The sequence below is a fragment of the Erigeron canadensis genome, chromosome 3, assembly GCF_010389155.1.
Source record: "Erigeron canadensis isolate Cc75 chromosome 3, C_canadensis_v1, whole genome shotgun sequence".
Classification (NCBI taxonomy): domain Eukaryota; kingdom Viridiplantae; phylum Streptophyta; class Magnoliopsida; order Asterales; family Asteraceae; genus Erigeron; species Erigeron canadensis.
Window position 1 is genome coordinate 7584475 of NC_057763.1, and position 20160 is coordinate 7604634.

A 20160-nucleotide genomic window follows, 5' to 3' on the forward strand; every position below is an offset into this window, starting at 1 on the left:
CTGGCCAAGTCTTTTTCTTTTTCATTACTTGCATGGTCGTGCCTCGTGGCACGGCACGGCCCTCTAGACTGACCAAGCAGACTGCCAGTAGATGTAGGGGTGTTCAAACGGTCGGGTATCGGTTTATTGGTTTATTCGGTTTGGGTAAAATGGTTTTGGGAAAATATTAGATATGCTAAATACCCAATCCGAAGGTAAGAAAAACCAAACCAAACCAACCAAATTAACAACCTGTTTTATTTGGGTTGGGCCCCGTAAAACCAAAATGTATGAAAGATTCAAAATTTTGATGGAATAAATGGTTGCTACTGAAATACTTTCATAATTTCATCAGTATAAATTTGAACTGCATGATTAAGAATATATAATATCAGCATGTAGCTATAGATACGAAAGATATACACGTTTATCATTTTATATATCTAGTAGCAGTGATATCGTGATATCTTTTGCAATGTAATTTTTGGTGAGATCTATCAAAGATTATGTGTATTAAATTATTACTCGAGTAGTAGTCATTAATTAGATAAACTATATTTTAGCTTTGGATAGAATGCCATAAAATGTTTTGGACGACACACTCATAGTAATTTAAAAGTTGAAATATCAATCTGTTATCTACTTTTCTACTTAATCGGGTATTCGGTTGATCCAAAAATCTAAAAGAAAAACCCAAAACCAAACCAATAACTATTAATTTATTTCGGTTAGAACCAAACACCAAACCAATACCCAATTAATCCAAATCCACAAACCCAAAAATGTTTGGATTGGACGGTTAGTTGGTTAAAACCATTTAATGAACACCCCTAAGTAAATGTATAAGACCTTTTTAGAAGGAATTAGCTAGGAGATTAGTGTACCATTACAATGAGAGTACTAATGAAACCATTGAAAGTGTTGTTGAGGTTAATGAAGAACAAGACAAACTGGATGATGGGGTAGACTTAGTAGACACTGATAATGTTGTGAATGATTTTACAACCACAAAACAAGGATAACAAATGAAGAGATCAGTGCTTGGAGGATACAGAGTACCCTTCATCTCTTTTAATCTTTATATGTATTAAATGTTGTTACATTACATGCGTTAACATAATGTTTGTGTATTTTATCGCAAATTGATGACTACATTTTATGGAAGGATGGGGATTTCCTCAAGTTCGCTAACGTCACTAGTCAAGTTGGGGAAATCTTGACCATTACATTATAATCAATGGTCAAGATTCAAAATACAATTTTGAATCTTGATCATTGATTTTAAATCAATGGTTAAAATGCTTCTAACTTAACCCCTCAAGTTAAAAGTAAGGATAAATTCCACAAATGGTACCTGAGTTGGTATCGAAATTTCACTTTTCGTACCTCAAATAATTTAATTACGCGAGTCATACCCAAAGTTGCCAAAAATGCACGCCCACCATACCTCCTCCTAACGGAGAAAAATGGATCATTAAGTTTCGACATGTGCCGCTCACGTGCCAGGGTATAAACGTAATTGACCACCCATTTGTCCTCTTCCTTCCTATTTTCTCCCCTTTTTATACCTAATTTACTTATAAATTATTATGTTCATACCTATCAACGACAAAACCTTAAAAACTAAAAAAAGTGTTTGTTAGTAATCGCACTATGACTCACCCGGAGGTATGAGTGATGGGATTAAGGTGTTGATGGATATTCGAAGGCGATTCCCTAGCGGTAATAGGGCTATGACCGCTTTACGCCTTAATTGTATTGGAAGTGATCACCGGATTGTGGAGACTGGTCTAGTGTTATGTGTCAGTAATGTGTTTTAGAGGGTTGGAGATGATGATCATGTGCCGTATGGCTTCTTTCTCCATTTATATAGAGGGTAGAAACTTGGAGAGGAGGGTAAGAGAATTAGGGTATTTCCTTCCCGAGGAGATTTGTGATAATCTTGTAACAAGCCGTGTTCGAGGTATTCAGACTTTAATATATTATTTTGGGTGATTACGGAAAGAATGTATATCCGCTCTTTCTTATATATTTCCTCGAAGCTGGGTATTTGTTACCTTAAGAGCTCCGGAGTGATTATATTAAATGGAGGTCAAGCTCCAATTTGGGTATATAGATAAGTGAATTTTACCTGGACGAAGGTGGCTTCGTATCTGCATCGGGTACAGATGTAGAGCTCCGTATAGGGTATATCATCAAGCCCCCCAGTCTGATGGGAGAGTCTATCTATAGAGTGTCGCATTAGACTTCTAAAAATAAAACTAAATAAACAATTATCGTACCTTCGGGGCTCAAAAAGTGTGCTCCGTTGCTCCGTTTCTCAACTTACCTCTTGTTAGCTTAATCAATCATATAAACGACATTAAAGTTGCATATAACAGAGTCATAATGATGACTTATCCCTTAGTGGCAACTTGTTGGCGCGGAACCTAGGGTAACTTATCACTGGGTAGTTACACGTGATTATTACCCATATAAATACTGACTTATTACCAAAAAAGTGTTTTTGCCTCTGTTTTAGTTTTGCTCCAAAACCTATTCTTGCGCTACTTCATTTGCCGATCTTCATCGAGGTACACTTCTTATCCTTCTTCTTTCTTTATTCCGTGTAACATAATGACGAAGAGGGGAATAGAAAATATCACCAATGTGTTGGATCGCTCTGCTTATCAGAACTTTGTAGCCACCTATTTTTCACAAAACCCTAATTTAATCTGTTATCCGGAAAAAGGGCAATCTATCTATGATCCCCCCTGGGGGTTTTGTTAGGCTGTATGTGAAAGCTTTTACCCTTGGTAACCTTAGGATTCCATTGTCATCTTTCTTCCTTGCCGTTATAGATTATTATCGATGTGACATCTCTACTGTTCATCCGACTTGAATTGAAAAAATCATTGCTTTCCAAGTCCTATGTTGTGCCAATCTTATAGAACCATTGGTAGCGTTGTTTAACTTCTTTTATAAACTAAAAGAGTCTGGTGATTGGGTTAGTGTATCGAGGAATGGTGACTATTAGTCAATGTGAATACCGTCAAATAAACCGTCCGCATCATGATATATTTACAATTATGTTCCGGACCATAATTCTAACTATATCATTCCTCACACGTGTACCTTTAACTATACTCACACATCATAATGTCCAACATTTGCTTAACCCATCATGGCAACATTATACTAACTACAAACACATAATAAACACACATTATACACACAAGACATATACACATATAACACAAAATGAAACACTACGTACTACTTACGCCGCATACCACATTCGTGTATCACAATATCTTGCACCCTTCTTATAGATGACCATCTATTCCACCAATGTACATTTCCTTACGAACATAACATCCATCATAATCATATCTTAATTGATCTCACGTTATCATCATAATCTTGCAAAGGATAAATCGAGAAAAATAGAGGATCATAGGCTACCAACATAATTTACTTCAACAAAAACTTCTCATCTTGAACCACTACAACTTGCATCACATATATCACGTAAGGATGTAATATCATATAGTCAACATTTAATAATACTACAAGCATATTCTACATAATTCTTTAATAACATATTGTCTTACCATTAAGCATCAATATTTAGCAACGAGTTCAACAACAGGTAAAGAAATTAAGACAAATCAACCTTCTTTATGCATAATCCACAAACAACTTATAATACCTTTATCTTACACTCCCACTCTTCCCAACCCGTCCTAAAAGCACTTTCATCATAAAGCTAAAGCATTACTACTTGAGCCTATCAGATCTTATACGGTTTAAGTCCAAAATCCTAAGGTCTTGGTCGAATTTTGGTTCACTTAAATCATTTCTCTGATAACAACTTGTAACACCCGTCATTTTAAAAACCTGGATTTCAAAAAACTTTGCCAAACGACGTTTAAAAAAGTAGCGGAAAAGGATCACTTTAAAACTGCTTCATCTGTAACCGGATGGTACCTTTGTAAAATGGTGTTACTAATGTGCATCATCAAAACAATATAAATGAAATCCAAGTTATGACACCAACATAAATGCCATAGTTATTCCATTTTCATAAATCATAAATGAAAGTATCCAAGACATAAGGCTAAAAGGGGAAGTCTAAGCATTCAACAAACTATGCTAATCTTCTTTATTGCATCTACCCATCTCACCGAGCAAATCCTTTCCTAGCTCAAACCTGCTTATCTTGAAGGACACAACATTTTCATAAAAGCAAGTGTTAGCTAATAAAATTAGCTAAGTAAGAAACACACATTTAGATAAAACGTGCTTCATTTTACTTTCATAAAACTTCGTCATATTTTACTTATCAAAACATAATCACATTACATATCATCCACAACAATCATAGATCAACCCATACTTTCCTTTTCCCACATTGCATCACATTTCATTTCATATCAATTTATACATCGAATCGTCATATACTCACATCTTAATCAATATCTTATATCATATCAATATATAAATCATATCATCATATACTCACATCTTAATCAATATCTTATATCATATCAACATAGACTTACCATTTAAATGTAACTTCATATCATATCTTGGCATATCACACATAAACTTGTCACACGTATTCATATTAGCACATATTCTCACATCACATTGTGATCACACAACGTAAAGCACATATACTTCTTTCACACATATCTTATTATCGACTTAATTAGCTTAATCAAATTCATCTCACGTCTTACATATCACACATAAACATATCGCTTATATATGTATAGCACATGTAGGATATATACTCCTAATTGTGCCTATGCATCGTTCTTATCACACGTCTCAATACATCTTATTAAATCTCACATTACATTGTAATCCTACATGTTAAGTTACATGTACATCTTTCTCACATATTCATATATTTATCTTAATCAACTTATTCTCACGTCTTACATTTTTACATATTACGCACTAAAAAAGGGTAGTTGGATGGGAACCCCCTGATCCCATGTACCATTTGGTACCCACTAATCCCCCAGCCAAACTAGTGTTTAGGTGAATCTCAACCACTTAAAAATTCCCTAATTATCTCAAGTTTGCCTTTGGCATGACTCGAACCCAGGTTTCCCCTGAAAAGTGGCGGCTGGTGGCCACTAGGCTATTACCCAATGGTTTTTACATATTACGCACTAGCTTTACAACTAGCACGATTTCCCACGTCTTACGCACTAGCATTACAACTAGCACGATTTCCCACGTCTTACGCACTAGCATTACATCTAGCATGATTTCCCACACTAGCTTAACAACTAGCATGGGTTAAGCTTAACACTTCCCACGTCATTTCTCACGTATTTAGCTATAACATTTCCCACGTATTTATATCTTTCATACATTTACGCACTAATACTAAGGCTAGAACGATTTCCCACATTCCACACTTTATTTTAACATTAGGTATATTCATTACCTAACTAATCCCACATCTACTTTAACGTTTAATCCCTCTAACGTGCACAACTCATAACATTTCTTAAGTGTATCTAGTGAACTAGACATTTCTTACTTAAGTCCCACATATAAGCCATCACATATCAACATCAAGGCATATCAACGACATTATCAACAACACATATCTTAAACATAGCATCGCAACGTCATTATCAGCATCACACTTCATATGCACATATATACTTCTACTTTAAACGTCATCATAACAACATAAATCATTTCAACATGCATATACTCCCACATAACCTCCCGCATAACCCGGAAAACCCAACACACATAAGATAATCCAACTAAGAGGTTAATTATAGAAAACCACATTTTGTTGTGCCTCCAGCATGAGAATAGTCATGTATCTTACCTCGTTGAAGAGCACAATAAATGATAACGTAAGTTATCAAGCTTTGCAAGTATTCCGACTACCTCTAATCATAGATTACCTCTAATCATTAAATGACATAATGAGCTAATCAAATACCCATTTACTTATGATCATAAATCAGGTCTAGATACTTATAAACATGACCCATGACAATACTTGATGCATCGGAGGTTCGATTAATGCTTTAGAGCTTACATAACTCGACGGAACTCGGCATTTGCTCACTAAATTAACCTTTCTGAAAACTTAACATCATCATCATCTTTTAAAAGCATTACCAGTAGAAAGTAGATTCTCTCACGATTCCGTGGATAGCTTATTTGTCAAAAACGGAGTTATGGTTCAAAAGTTACGGTCGTTTAAAAATGTTAACAAAATCAGTCCCTAACAGGAGTTGTGAAAATTGTAACGGGAGTTACAATGTAGGTGTTATCACAAGTTACCTAGCTAATGAAAGTTACACAACCATAATGGGAGTTACAACGACCAGACGTGAAAAACAACCATTTAACCTCCAAAACCTAACCAAACACATCCCAAACGATTTTTACACATCTCCAGGTCTTATGAACATCTAATACACTCATAATAAGACCAAAATCACTCATTGAAAACACCAGTTGATCCTTGAATCAATTGCATAAATGAATCCCTATTTTGATCATCAAAACGACTCGAAACCACAACGTTTAATTCAAAAACACAATTGAACACACATGGATCTAATTAAACACTTGGGATTCACTTATTTACATATAAACAACATTATTCAAAATTAAACTTTGCATCTTGACATAGTTAATCAATTCTATTAATGATTTTACTCACGAAAACGTCGTTTTTAACCAAAAACATCAACTTCCAACAACCCCAACCCTCATGGTCAAATCTACAGGGACAAAACTTACTTTAAAACTGAATCAACAATCAATTGATGATATAATACCTGTAGGGTTGATCAACGGATCGAAAACCAAGCAAAAACCCTTCCGAAATCCCCCGAAATCGATTATAACTTGAAGAATTAACCTAGGTTTTGTGTGTGAGAATTTTCTAGGGTTTAGATCTGATTTCCCAGCCTTTAGGTCGTGCATAAGCTCTTATATATAGTGGAACAACTTTCAAAACTTTACATCTAGGCCCTTGCACTTTGTTACAACTCGTTTCGGCCCTTAACGACTCATTTAACGCCTACGGGAACACTTATCGACCCTTATATCTTATCGGGAAAATTAATTGACTTTATTAATCATTATCAACTTTAATTTCTTTACTTTAAATCACTTTAACACATATCTCATGTAGATCATTAAATTCACGTAAGCACATATAAAACACATTGTAACTAACGGTCGCTAACGGTAAGTTAACGGTCAACGTAAAAAAGATTTGGGATGTTACAATTTTCCTCTATGTTTGGCACATGTGATAGGTACTAATGTATATCGTTATTGGTAGAGATATCTTTCAAGCAATTAATCGATAGGCAGCCTGCATTGTCCAACATTGTCTTCAAAACGGTGGCTCTTGCTCCCCCGTCAACCCCATCATCAGTGATCCCTGCAGCTCAGGAGCAAATGGAAGAGCAAGATGTTGTGGATATTTTTGATGGCGTTGGTGATGATATACCCTATACGGAGCCCTAGCTCCGTACCTGGAGCTGAATACGAAGGCACCTTCGTATAGGTAAAAATACTTTTCTATTTATTCAGAACGGAGCTCGACCTTCTTTTAGCACAATCGTCCCGGAGCTCTCGATGTAACAAATAACCAGCTCCAAGATAAAACAAATCAAGAAGATCGGATATAGATACTTTCTATGATTATCCGATCTTAATAACATATTTAAGGTTCGACAACCTCGGACACCATTTATAAGGAGATCAACATGAATCTCCCTAAAAGGTAATAAGATATTATCAAAGGAGGAAGAGATTTACCCTAATTCTCTTACCCTCCTCTCCAAGATTTCTAGCTTCTATATAAATAGAGGAAGAAGCCATACGGCATATGATCGTAGACAATTCTCTCTAAATACATAACTTACATTCGACCTCCGAATCCATGGACAAAACCCTAAACTATCCCATAAACCCTAAGTCGCACGAAACGACTTGGGATCAACAAACAATAGGCATAAAGCAGTCTTCGACCCTCTGATCAAATGGGAATCGCCAATAAAACACCACTAAACTCACTCACTCTTCAAGTGGAGCCATAGTGCGATTATTTGATCAAACAAGTGGAGCCATAGTGCGATTATTTGATCAAACAAATTGGCGCGATCAAACAAAAAGCATTATGCCAAATCCCGATTCCCCTCCAGAGCAGCATGGGTTGAACGTCGCTCACAACTGGGACAAAGATGGTAACGCCATTCTCTCAGACAGGAGTATTGGCTCCCCAGATTCACAAGGGAATAGAAAAGATTACCCCTGCTCAGACAATTGGTCCAAAGACCAGCCTGCTTGCCGAATCTTGGCGGCAAGAAGGGTGGCTACCAACCTCGGAGTTGAGGAGCATGACAACAAAGAAGACACAACCATAGGGGCGCCCCGCCGCTGTATCGCAACGAGAGGCGCCCCGCGAGAACAGAGGCGCCCCACCGCCAGCTATATCGGAACGTCCCGGCGAGAACAGAATCCGAGCCCAAAGTGAAAAAATCAACCCCACGATGACAGACGAGGTTGGCAAGAAGCCACCTAAGAAGAACCCAGACAAAAAGGAAGAGGTCCAAAATAAACTAAAAAATGGCCCTAGCACACCAAAAATTCTGGCGAACACCAATCCACCGTATCTGACCTATCAAGGAGCTCCAACAGAGATAATGGCGACAAACGCCGTACAAGCAACGACGTACCGGCCACTGTTCTGTCGTTCTATTACGGCAGATACTTTTGTCCATACGCAACCCCATAGACCCAGCATATCGGAGCACCACCGTTAGCCAGGAGTTATCCAGGGCACATGCAAGCATGATGGCATTACCCATATGGTGTTGTGACCCCACAACACTTTTAGGCAAGCTCCGCGGTCAAAGTCGAGAAAGACAAAACCAAACAGAAGGGGGCGGAGCCTAAGTACAAAGGGTCCTGTGTGCAGTTTACATGGGATCTGCGCCAACACGTGCCCCCGGTAAAACTTCTAGGTATACAAGAACTACCCTGGTATGACGACACCTCCGACATTTATACCTTCCTCAGGGAAGTTGATAACTCAGCCCAGGTGGAAGGATGGAGTGGTTCAGAAATCTGCCATGTCATCCTTTACCTCCTGCACGAGAATGCTAGGGAATGGCTTAATAGTCTACCCGAATAAAGCATACATAATGCTGAAAACTTTAAAACCCAACTAAGGGAGGAATTCGGCTCCCGCCTTTGGGTGCACGATATAAAGCAGGAGGAAAACGAAGAGCCAGAAGATTTTTTTAAACGATATGGAGATAGCACCTGAAACCTAGTGCGAATATCCGAAGAAGAAAGAATATCCTGAGCTATACATGGACTCTGGTCGAAAGAACTGATACGACATCTATGCCTCGGTAAGCCAACCAGTTATTCAGATTTGGTCGATAAATTCCACGACTGGAAAAGTGCGATAGAGATAGCAGAAAAGGCCATGGTAAAATGGAAGATGTTTGATCAAGTAATCGCACTATGACTCAACCGGAGGTATGAGTGGATTTGGTAGTGTTTTGCTGGCGATTCCCTTCTGGTCAGAGGGCCGAAGACCGCTTTACGCCTATTGTTTCTTGATCTTAAACCGTTGTATGTGACTTAGGGTTTAAGGGTTTTTTTGAGGGTTTATTCGGAGGTCGAATAAACGGTGGTGATTGAGGAATTTAGTATATTGCTTATGATATATATCGTGTGTGTATGATGATGTGCCGTATGGCTTCTTCCTCTATTTATATAGAGGGTAGGAAACTTGGAGAGGAGGATAAGAGAATTAGGGTAAATCTCTTCCTCCCTTGTGAATATCTCATTTCCTTCTTGGAGGTCATTTTATAGTAATCTTGTTACGAAACACGTCCGATGTACTCGGATCTATATTTATGTTATTAAGATCGGATAATCGTAGAAAGGATCTATATTTGATCTTTTCTTGTATGTTTCCTCGGAGCTAGGTAATTGCTACCTTGGGCTCCGGATTAATCATATTGAACGGAGGTTAGGCTCCGTTCTGGGTATTTAAGTAATCTTACCTGTACGAAGGTGACTTCGTATCTGCTTCGGGTACGGAGGTAGAACTCCGTATAGTATAGGGTATATCATCAAACCCCCCAGTCTAAATGGAGATTCTACCTGTAGGATGTCGCATTAGACTTAAACACGAATCTTTTCCCTAGGTCGCTTTTATGGAGGCCCCTTAAAACAACGTGTTTGTATTGGGCCGAAAACGCTGAGATACGTATCTCGTACGTAACCAACGGTGAGGATTTGAGTAGTGGCTTCTGCTAAAATATTCTCAATAGTGATCACACACACACACACACACACACACACACACACACACACACACACACATATATATATGTCGTGTCATATTGCAGCTAAAAAGATAAATATAAAACATCATACCTTTTTCCGGCGACTTCGTCTTCAATGATTCATCTGTCGTTTTCCTGGGATCCCAATCGCTTCTGTTCACATAAGGTATGTAGATCTGACTAGATCCTTTCTCCTTTATTGTTGATGCATTTTGAATCGTCTTCTTGATAATCCTAATCGTGGTTGTTGGCTTTTAAAATATGGGGATCCGGATCTTTTTTAATACATGCTCAGCCTCGTTATTTGTTCAGTTAGTACTATAACGTTATCCCACTCTTAGATCTCTTTTCATCTTATTGTGTTTTCACCCCTTCTTATCCATTGAGATAGGGATGACGTTATTTGTTAGATAGCTCCTTTTGACCGACCGCCCTTTTCCTGGCCAACGATTTTGCTTAGGGTTTGATTTTCCCTCTGCGTTTGTTCATGCCTCCATTTTGTAGTTTATGTAGGATGGCATTCAAACAAATGATCAATAGATAGTCATTCCTCGCCCAGCTCGTTGTGAAGGCTGCTCCCTCTGTTGCCCCTTCAGGGTCAGAGGCTTCTGCTGGAGGTGCTGACCCTCAGGCCAGCGATCATGCGGGGTTGGAGGCCATATGCCAGGCGGGTAAGGCCAATTCTCATAAAGCTAACCCGGCTGGTACTCCCATTGTTGAAGTCTCAGACTGCCCTACCAGTGGGGAGAACTGTGAACAACCCGGGGATGAACAGGGCACTGTTGGTGGTCGTCTTAGGAGCAGGAAAAAGACTTCCGCAAGAAGGTCCAATGTTTCTTCATCCAGAAAGAGAACTAAAAGGTCTGAGGAAGCAAGAGAGAATTTTGGTATGTGGTTAATTCTTCGAAAGAGGTTACTTGATCATTTCAACTTTATCTTTCAAGGTTTCGAAGTCATTTTCTGATTCTGCGCTCAAGTTGTCGATCCATTCCTTTGCTTTTTCTATTAAGGAGTAGGAGAAAATATGGCAGGTAGTTTGCGAATCCCATCTCCGAACTGCTGCAATCTTAATGAACTTGTTCAGAAAATGGTTTGGGTCCCCGTCACCGTTATAGTATATGCTTTCGTATTGTTTATTTTCTACTTTTACTAGGCAGTTTCGTATATCGCTACCAGATGAGCTGCTCATATTTGCCGGGTATGTTATATCTGTAGGTAAAGGAGGGGGTTTTTTCGACCACCCATAGGTTCTATGTCTACTATTGGTTCGGGCCCTTATTGGTTTTCGTTCTTGTGGGCTTCTAGTCTAGTGTTTGGGTGTCCTACCCGTCTGTCAATTTTTGCCGGTCTTTGTTAAAAGTACATGGGGTATAGGCTCTGGTTCGTACACCTGATCAGTTTCTCTCAAGCGTCTTATTATCGCACATAGTACGTCATAGTTTACTTGTACGTAGGCATCGGTGATTCCCATGTTCAATGGGGGAATAGCCATATGTAATTCTTTCGCAGTGTAAAGGGTGTGTCTTGGCTCATACTTTCCTGTCTTTTGGGACTTTATGGACGTCGGATCGCCCGAGTCCTGTGACATCACCCTTGTGTTGCCCGGGTTTACCGGTTCCCCAATGGTTCCACTAGAGGTCTGGACTGGTGCCTCTTCCAGAGGTTCATCTTGATCTGAGCCTAGAATATTCAACTCTGATCCCTTTCGTTTTTGGCCTCGTGATGCTGGCAGAAACTTGTTCTTATGGGGATCCCATAATTCCGGCACGATTCTGTTTTGGCTGGGCGGCCCTGGTAGGGAGCTCCTCTAGCCTTGATTGTGCACCAAACCACGTCGAGAGGGTTTATTATTCGAAGGTAAAACCCTAAAGGGTTTTTAGAGTTTGTTGGCGATTCCCCGAAGGTAGGAACGATGTTCCTTTACGCCAACGAAGGTGTATGAGAGTGGTAGTCGAATTGTATTCGACTTGATATTTAGGTTAGGGGTTTTGTTCAATCGTTGATTGTACGTGTATAGGGTTTATTCGGTGATGTTCCGAATGTGTGTATTCATCGAAGTCTTGTTTATGAGGGATTCCTCCTCCTTTTATAGGAGGAAGTTCCTTGGGGGCGAAGGTTAGGGTTTCCCTATTCCTTCTTCTTGACAAACTCTACTTACCGAGTTTATTTGATCTAGTTTCCTTAGGAGGATATCCTAGAATATTCCGGACTAGGTAAATAAGGTGTTTGTATTTGGAAAGGATTTATATTCTTTGGTCGTTCGTCTGAGTTGAGTATCTTCATGAGGATGCTCTTCGCAAATTTGCTTCGTATTAAGTATCCTTCGTACTGTGACTCGAAGGGGTACATCGTCAAGCCCCCCAATATAATATTATTGACTGCTAGGGATACGATTTTAGACTATGTTATCGTTAATCCACTAGTTCTTCGTTTCTTGTGTGGGGTGATAATCTTGTATGTTGAGTTTTCACCTTTGTGTCTTCAAATATGCCCCTTTGTATTACATGTTTCGAGAGGCCGCTCCTTTTCGAAGGATCACTTTTGTAACTAACTTTTGTGACTAAGGGGCAAAGGGCGGTGACTCATTCTTTAGGGGATAAAATCGAAAGATCAAAGATAAATGGGTAGTTACTTGCTTTAATTTTGACAAGTGGGCGGCTATATCTTTGTTTTGGAAATTGCGCGTCATAATTTTCATAAATACTTTCCATCATCTTCCCTTTACTTTCTCTGGGTTTTTTGATCTTCTTTCTACTTGTTTGATCAAAGAATCGCACGGACCTTCGATCGGGAAGAAGGAGGAGTTTTGGTTGATTTATTGGCGATTCCCTTCCGGTCAGAGGGCTATGGAGCCGCTTTACGCCATTGTATCAGAGGTGTTTGTGTTGGCGATTCTCCATAGAAGAGAAGCCGACCACCTTAAGTGTTTTTTAGGGTGAAGAGAGTATATCTCCATCCCATGATGAGGACCTCTATTTATAAGGGTAACTCACCTTGGGGAATAAGTTAGGTTTAGGGTTTTTTCCCTAATGTTTAGAAAAAGATATGATGGGCATGTTTACGAGATTTACATGTCATATAATATATTATAATAATAAAAGATATGGAAACGTACATTTTCTTTAAGAGGAAGAAAATAAGAGATTTCCTCCATATTTGGTGGAGCTCCGTTCTGGCGGAGGTGAGCTTCGTTATCCTGAGGTGAGCTCCGTATTTCTGGCAGAAATCATCCTTAAGCAGCCTTTGTAATAACAGATTTACATACGAAGGTAGAGCTCTGGAGGGGTATATCAACAAGCCCCCAGTCTAATATGAGAGCCTGGCTAGAGGCTGTAGTGTTAGAATCCAAGAAAAATGAACTAGCTGCAGATCCGAGTTAGCTCTCTGTAATCGATGTCTTTCGCCTGGTATTATCCGTTTCGTCTTTGTCCTTTGATCATTTGGACATTTGATGATCCGGCTTTGTATGCTATAATAATTAAGGGAGTTACCTCGATGTCATAGTTGGACTGCTAGAAACTTTTGTCGGCATGATGATCTACAGATGAGACTTTCATACCCACCGGAGTTGTTGTTTGTCATCATCGGCTTTCTTCGTAGGTATGGTTCGTCTTTAGACTTATGATACTCTGAGGTTCCTTTTTTCCGCACTTCTCCCGGAACTTCCTAGGTCGCTTCAAAATCTACGTATTTCCCTTGTAATGGGTCTAAGCCGGTTATGAAGCTATCTTATTTGGGATCAAATAGGATGCTTCTTTATGTCGCCCAAGTATCTGTTTATTCTCGTATGCCATGTCCATAGGAGATGAAGAAGCTTTTTGAACTCATATGTGAAAACAATTTTTTCCTTAGTTGCGTCACTTTTTCTTTTGAAGCTTCTGATGATGGGTTGGTGATGCTGTGATGTAGTATATAGCTTCGGCTCCGCTGTTGGTGAAAAGGTTTTTTTGCGGATATATATGGCTTGTGTGATGGTATTTAGGATAGATGTTGAGGCATGGTTGATCCGGGCTCTTGTTGTTGAAGATAGTACTGCTCTTGATGATCTTCTTATAACTGCGTTCTCCTTCGCAGAAAATGTGTTTAGTCAACATATCAATGTTGAATCGTTGTCCAAAATATGTTTGAAATTTACTCCACTGGTATCCTTATCGGATTATATCAATGCACAATAAAACTGTTTGTGCATATTTCTTGTTATTTTTGCCATGTGTAGACTGTGCAATATGACCATCGTAGGTTGTTCCGGGAGTTTCTTAGTACTTGGAGAGCCTTGTTGTGTAGGATGTGAAAAGACCCGAGCCTTTCAGATTCTTCAATGTGTTGATGTGTAAGGGTTGAAATCACCTTCGTCTATTGAAGCCTTTGATGCTTGTCATTCATCCTTCAAGAAGGTTTTGAAATTATTCCTTCAGCTAACATGTTTTATCTCTTTGCAATTGCTTCATAATAAATGTCGTGCTATAGAGTTTCAACATGGTCTTGTATTTTTGTTCAAATGGCTCTCTATCACATCTTGACAGCTTCATGTATAGCCAAAACACTGTACAAAGTTTCCAAGAGCTATCAATTTGGATCGGTGGAGATGCAAAAGGCGCTCATTCGTAATAATCGGTTACTTCAAATTGGAGTCTCCTTTATCTGTATCTGTGGAGGCCCGTATCTTGAGTTGTATCTTCCTTAGTGGCTCCGATGAGTAACCGTCTTCTAGAGTTGCAGCCTTTATTTGGATTATCTAATGGTGTTTGCCTTTTCAAGATGCTGATCAGGCTATCTATTGGCTTTTGCCTTTGAAAGACTTATTCCAAGCGGCTAAAATATACACAAGACTTGTCTTATTGATTTTTTTGTCGCCAAGACTTGTCTATGATATATACTGGGCTTTATCTTTATCAAGATTTATCCAGTATCGTTGGATTTCATGGGTGTCCCCTTACTCCAACTTGTTATTTTGTATTAATTATTTGTACATACTCATAATTATATTTGCGAAGGGTAGCGACCAAGCTTCGCTTATGTTAGCAGAGCTCAGTAAGCATCTGGCACTGAGTTATCTGCTAGGCTCCCACGTAGGGTCTTATAGTAGTGACAGAGATGTGTACCTTTCAAGCATCTTTGTGGTCGGAAGGTTACGGCTCCGTCGTCTTTTGATGTGATCGTTGGTTGCGGTTGTTGTGGCTTTCCATCGATTGAATGCTCCTCCTTTGGCGTGTTTTGCAAATATTGCTCCAATTGCTTGATATAGTCTTCTGGGAGCTTTGGTGATCATAATATAGCCTCCGCTGTGTAGAGCTATGCCAGAATATCGGAGAGTAAGTGTGAGGTGGTTTTCCACCTTTGTTGTTACGACTGTCTCTGTACACGTATTGGCTTCAGTCCGTGTATTTGAAGATGACATCTTTCTTGTTGATATAATGTGTTTCGGCTAGAGGTGAGATGTAGTCTTGGAAGAATAGTTATTCTTTCATTTCCGTCATAGCCAAAAGTCACTTATTCTTTTTTCTCCATTATTTTCTGCCAAGCTCGGGTAGGGTTGAATACATCAATGCTTCCAACGATCTTTTATTTTAATCATCGCGATATATTATTTAGCAATCCCATCGGGAGTGAACAGTTCTACTGAGATATATTATCCAGCAATCCCATCGGGAGTGAACACTTCTATCGAGATATAATATCCAGCGATGCCATCAGGAGCAAATTCTCCACCGATGGACTCTAGGGCTTTAGAAGCCCAATGCGAGTTTTAATATTTCCCTATTCGCACGTTTGCGATGAGGTGAAAAATATCCCAGTGGTGCATTAGCTTGTGAGATATATTTGTGATGTTCCTTCTAAATGAGCACAAGTATATCTTCTTGTGGAGGCTTGTACCCTGCGAATATCACCGTTGTTGTAGGAGCTTATTTTTCTTTGTCTCCATAGTATATATCTTCCGGGTATTGGCCTCGTTGTCTAGTCAAATATAATGCTTCCCATTTGATGTTTCTTGCAAGTATTTCACTAGTTGATTAATATATTCTTTGTATCTTCGGGAGCATCATATGTTATAAATATGGCCTATATAACTTGTGCCGTGAGTTACTTCTTTGTCTTGTTGTTGTGATTATCATGTGGCTGAAGGCAAGGTGCTTGTTTGATACATTCACCATGTGCCATGTGTCCATGCAACACATGTTAGAATATCGTGGAGTACCTTCAATCAATAGTTTTCTTGGTTATAAATGGTTTCATCATTCGTACCAGAAACTATATACTCATGGGCAATACTAAAGCTTGATCAACCATTTTTTTTAGTTTGCACTTCCATAGATAGTGAGAGTGTCCAAATTGTAATATCATAATTCTCCACTAACTCTCTTGCTTTCAACATTCAGCGCTTATACCTCCATGCCTCGTAAATGTCGTATAATTGCATGCATGTTTGTGGTAATATCATTATGCATAAGAGCTTGAGTTGGTTTTTGATTAGAAATTTCTATGTTCATACGTATATCTTTTTGCCTCCATCTTTCATATCTTCCGAATATATGTGTTCATATATTATCTTTATGGGAGCCATTGGCTCGAAGCGGCGGTCGAGCTGCTCTAGTCGCATAAGTTGCTTCAGTAGCGTTGATAATCGATGGATGTGGCATCTGATGGTAGCATCACGGTGGTGATGCCGGCTAACGAGTTTTCGTCGCATGCAAACAGTGACAGTCTACGAATGCACAACTTGTATTATAATTAACTAGGCAGAAAGTAAATAACAAGAACAATAACAAGTTCAAATGCAAAGAATCTAGGCAAGTCTAATCATATGTATCATTGATTAAACGATGAATACATGGTCGATATTACAACTTGACTTACAAGAATACAAATGAACAAGGTAATTGTTAAGTCTAGACACACCAAAAACTTGAACAATTACAATTAAAGTGACACACACTTTTATGGTGACAAACACACTTATGTGTTGCGGCTGTGTTGCCTTTTATAGAGGAGAATTAGGGCAACACAACCTTACAATGCTAGTGACTTGGTGGTGGTTGTCGATATTCCACTGGCTCGAAGTACTTGCATACAGGAGCCTTTATCTTCTTTACCAAATCGGGTATGAAAGAGAATACCCTTGCTTTGGTCCCAACTATACCTTTGCCATACAAGGCAAATTACAGTTGGAAGAACCACCATGTGCCTCTTGTCTTCATCTGGTTTGAAATCTTCCCGCCTTGACCAACATATTGGGTAGCATACAACCCGCTGAAGAGAGTCTTGTTAGCGAATCCAAGACTCAACAATCTCCCCCTATTCGCTGAGAAGACTTGCTGAGTAGATATGACTTTGAAAAGAATGAAGTATGGTAGAAAGATGTCTTTTATACCATGAAAGAACATTACAAACTAATATTATTACAAAGACATCTACAGATTTGCTGCTTCAATCTCCTAAGCATCCTTTTGCTTGGCAATCCTCAGCACTGGATCTTCTCTTCTGTGAGGCTTCATCAGCTCTTCATTGCTGATTACCATTCTGGCACTTGCCATCTTTACAAATCTTCTTCTGATGCTGATAAGAAAACCAATAGAGGCTTTTTCAATCTCTGCCAGTCTGAAGAAGAGCTGATCGTTTGGAAAGTTAAGGAAGAATATGCCAGCTGGTGTCTCTACGACTCCCCCTTCTTCAAAGAAACTTTTGGGAGGAAGTCTTAGATTTAGGGCAGCATCACCAGAAATGGGAGGAAGGTCAGCAGACAAGGGTTGATAGGCTTTTCTTTTTCTTTAGATCCTCGTGCCTGCTGCTGGAGTACCAAACACTTCCCTCAGCATGGGAAGGTTTGCTTTGAACTTTGTCTCATACTCCCTTGCTTTCTCAAAGTAATCTTTAAGCATTTGCTGGAGTTGAGCATAGCTGGCAGTCTTCTTATCCTTAACCAGCATGTATACTTCAAACCACTAGGAAGCACCCAGAGTGGTGGGTTTGATCCCTTCGTATCTTGTTGGGATACCAGCACCTTCTTTTAATATTTTCAGATTGGTCTTAAGACTCATGTCAGCTTTGAAGGCCTCAGCAGTTACAATCCTCTATGGCCTCTTCCTATCTTCTATATACTTTAACCATTTTTTCCTTTTCAGCCTGAAACTTTGCCCTCTTCTCGCTGAGCAGCAATTCAATATCAGCATGCTTCTGTCTATACAGAGCTTCAGCACCACCAGTCTGCAGCAGCATTCTCTGTTCAACATCCAATTAATCTTTTTCAAGGAGTGGCAGCTGCTTGATAAATTCCAAGTTTTTTCATTCATTTTCATGGTTCTCTTTGATACTGTCCAGCTCCATGATAGCTTCTTCTTGAGTCTTTCCCTCAGCAGTTAAGGCCAGTATGGTATGTCTATCATTTCATGTGACCTGCTGAGGATTGGATGGATAGTTGATCAGCGGAGAGAGAGGATGAAGCAGTGGGAGGTTTTTTAAAGAATCCGGATTTAGTGAGCTGTCTTCTCTGACTATCAGTCAGTGGAGTAATTTAGTTTGCCTCTGACGATCTTCCTCAGTGAAAGAGACATGAGGAGGAGGAAGATCAGCCACTTATTTCTTCAAAGCTTCAATTGCCTTTGTATTTTCATCAATTTGAGTGGTTAGAGGGGAAATGAGATCAGTTAGCTTTGTTACTTCAGCAGCAGCAGTGCTGCTGCTAGAGGCTGCTTTCTTCGCTGAGTAACGGATGGAGTTTCCAATCTTGCACATCGATCGAATAAAGCCTTTTGTGGCATGCTGATCCTTTTGGATGACATTTGTATAGGTGCGCAGCTTGTCTTGATCAGCAGCCATTGAGATAAATTTATTTGTAATGGTCTCGATGTTGGCAGTGTTTTCACTTTGCTTCTTATACTAGCTTTCCAATATCTGCACCAATCGACCACTTTCTTTATCTTTAAGTTGAACAGCTAGTGATGCGGCCTTGGTGAGATCATTGAGTTGGTTCTCCACCCGAGCCAGCCTGTTAGCAGAGTAGGTAGAGTGAGAGATACCCAAGCTCTGAGCTGGCAGAGGCTCCACTGCCTTTTGCAACACAGATGAACAACCAGGAATAGCCTGAAGAGGAGAAGGCATGCCCAGAGATAACATGGTGTTCACTGGTTGTACTGGTGGAGTTTTAGGTCTGGTAGTAAGAGTAACTGCCTCAGTTTCTTTATCAGTGTCATTAGTGGCTACAACATTTTCACTAGCAGCAGCAGCGTCAAGAACATTGTCAACAACTGCAACATTTTCACCAGCAGCAGCGGCTTCAGCATCATCAACCTCCATGTCACTTGCATCGATTTCATCAGCTGGTTGGAGGAATCCAGCTGGAATGCATCCGCCATAAAATCACCCAATTCCAAATCACACTCATCATCGACCAACTCAACATCAGCATCATCAAAAGTTGCTTCACCAGCACCTATATTTTCAACCTCACCAGCAATTTCAATATTTACAACACTAGCAACTTCAACATTCACACTCTCACCAGCAACATCAACATCCTGCCTTTCCTTCAAAGAAAAATTTAGTGGGGTAGGGGAACCTGGTGCCTCAGTTTCAGTGTGTTGTGACACTAAAACATCATTGGCCGTAGAATGTGTTGTCTCTAGCATCACCTGTGATCTGGCTGCTGACAATGACTCAGAGGGTTGAGAAGAAGAGGAAATTATGGGAGTGGCAGACTCAAATCTAATGGGTTGGGGTGGCCCGTGTTCTTCACCAACCTCTCATACAGAAGATTGAGGTGGCTGCTTGTGGTTACCCTTTTTCTCGTCAGCAGTCTTTTTTGAGACTGCTGATGGGCTGGCTGGGTGTC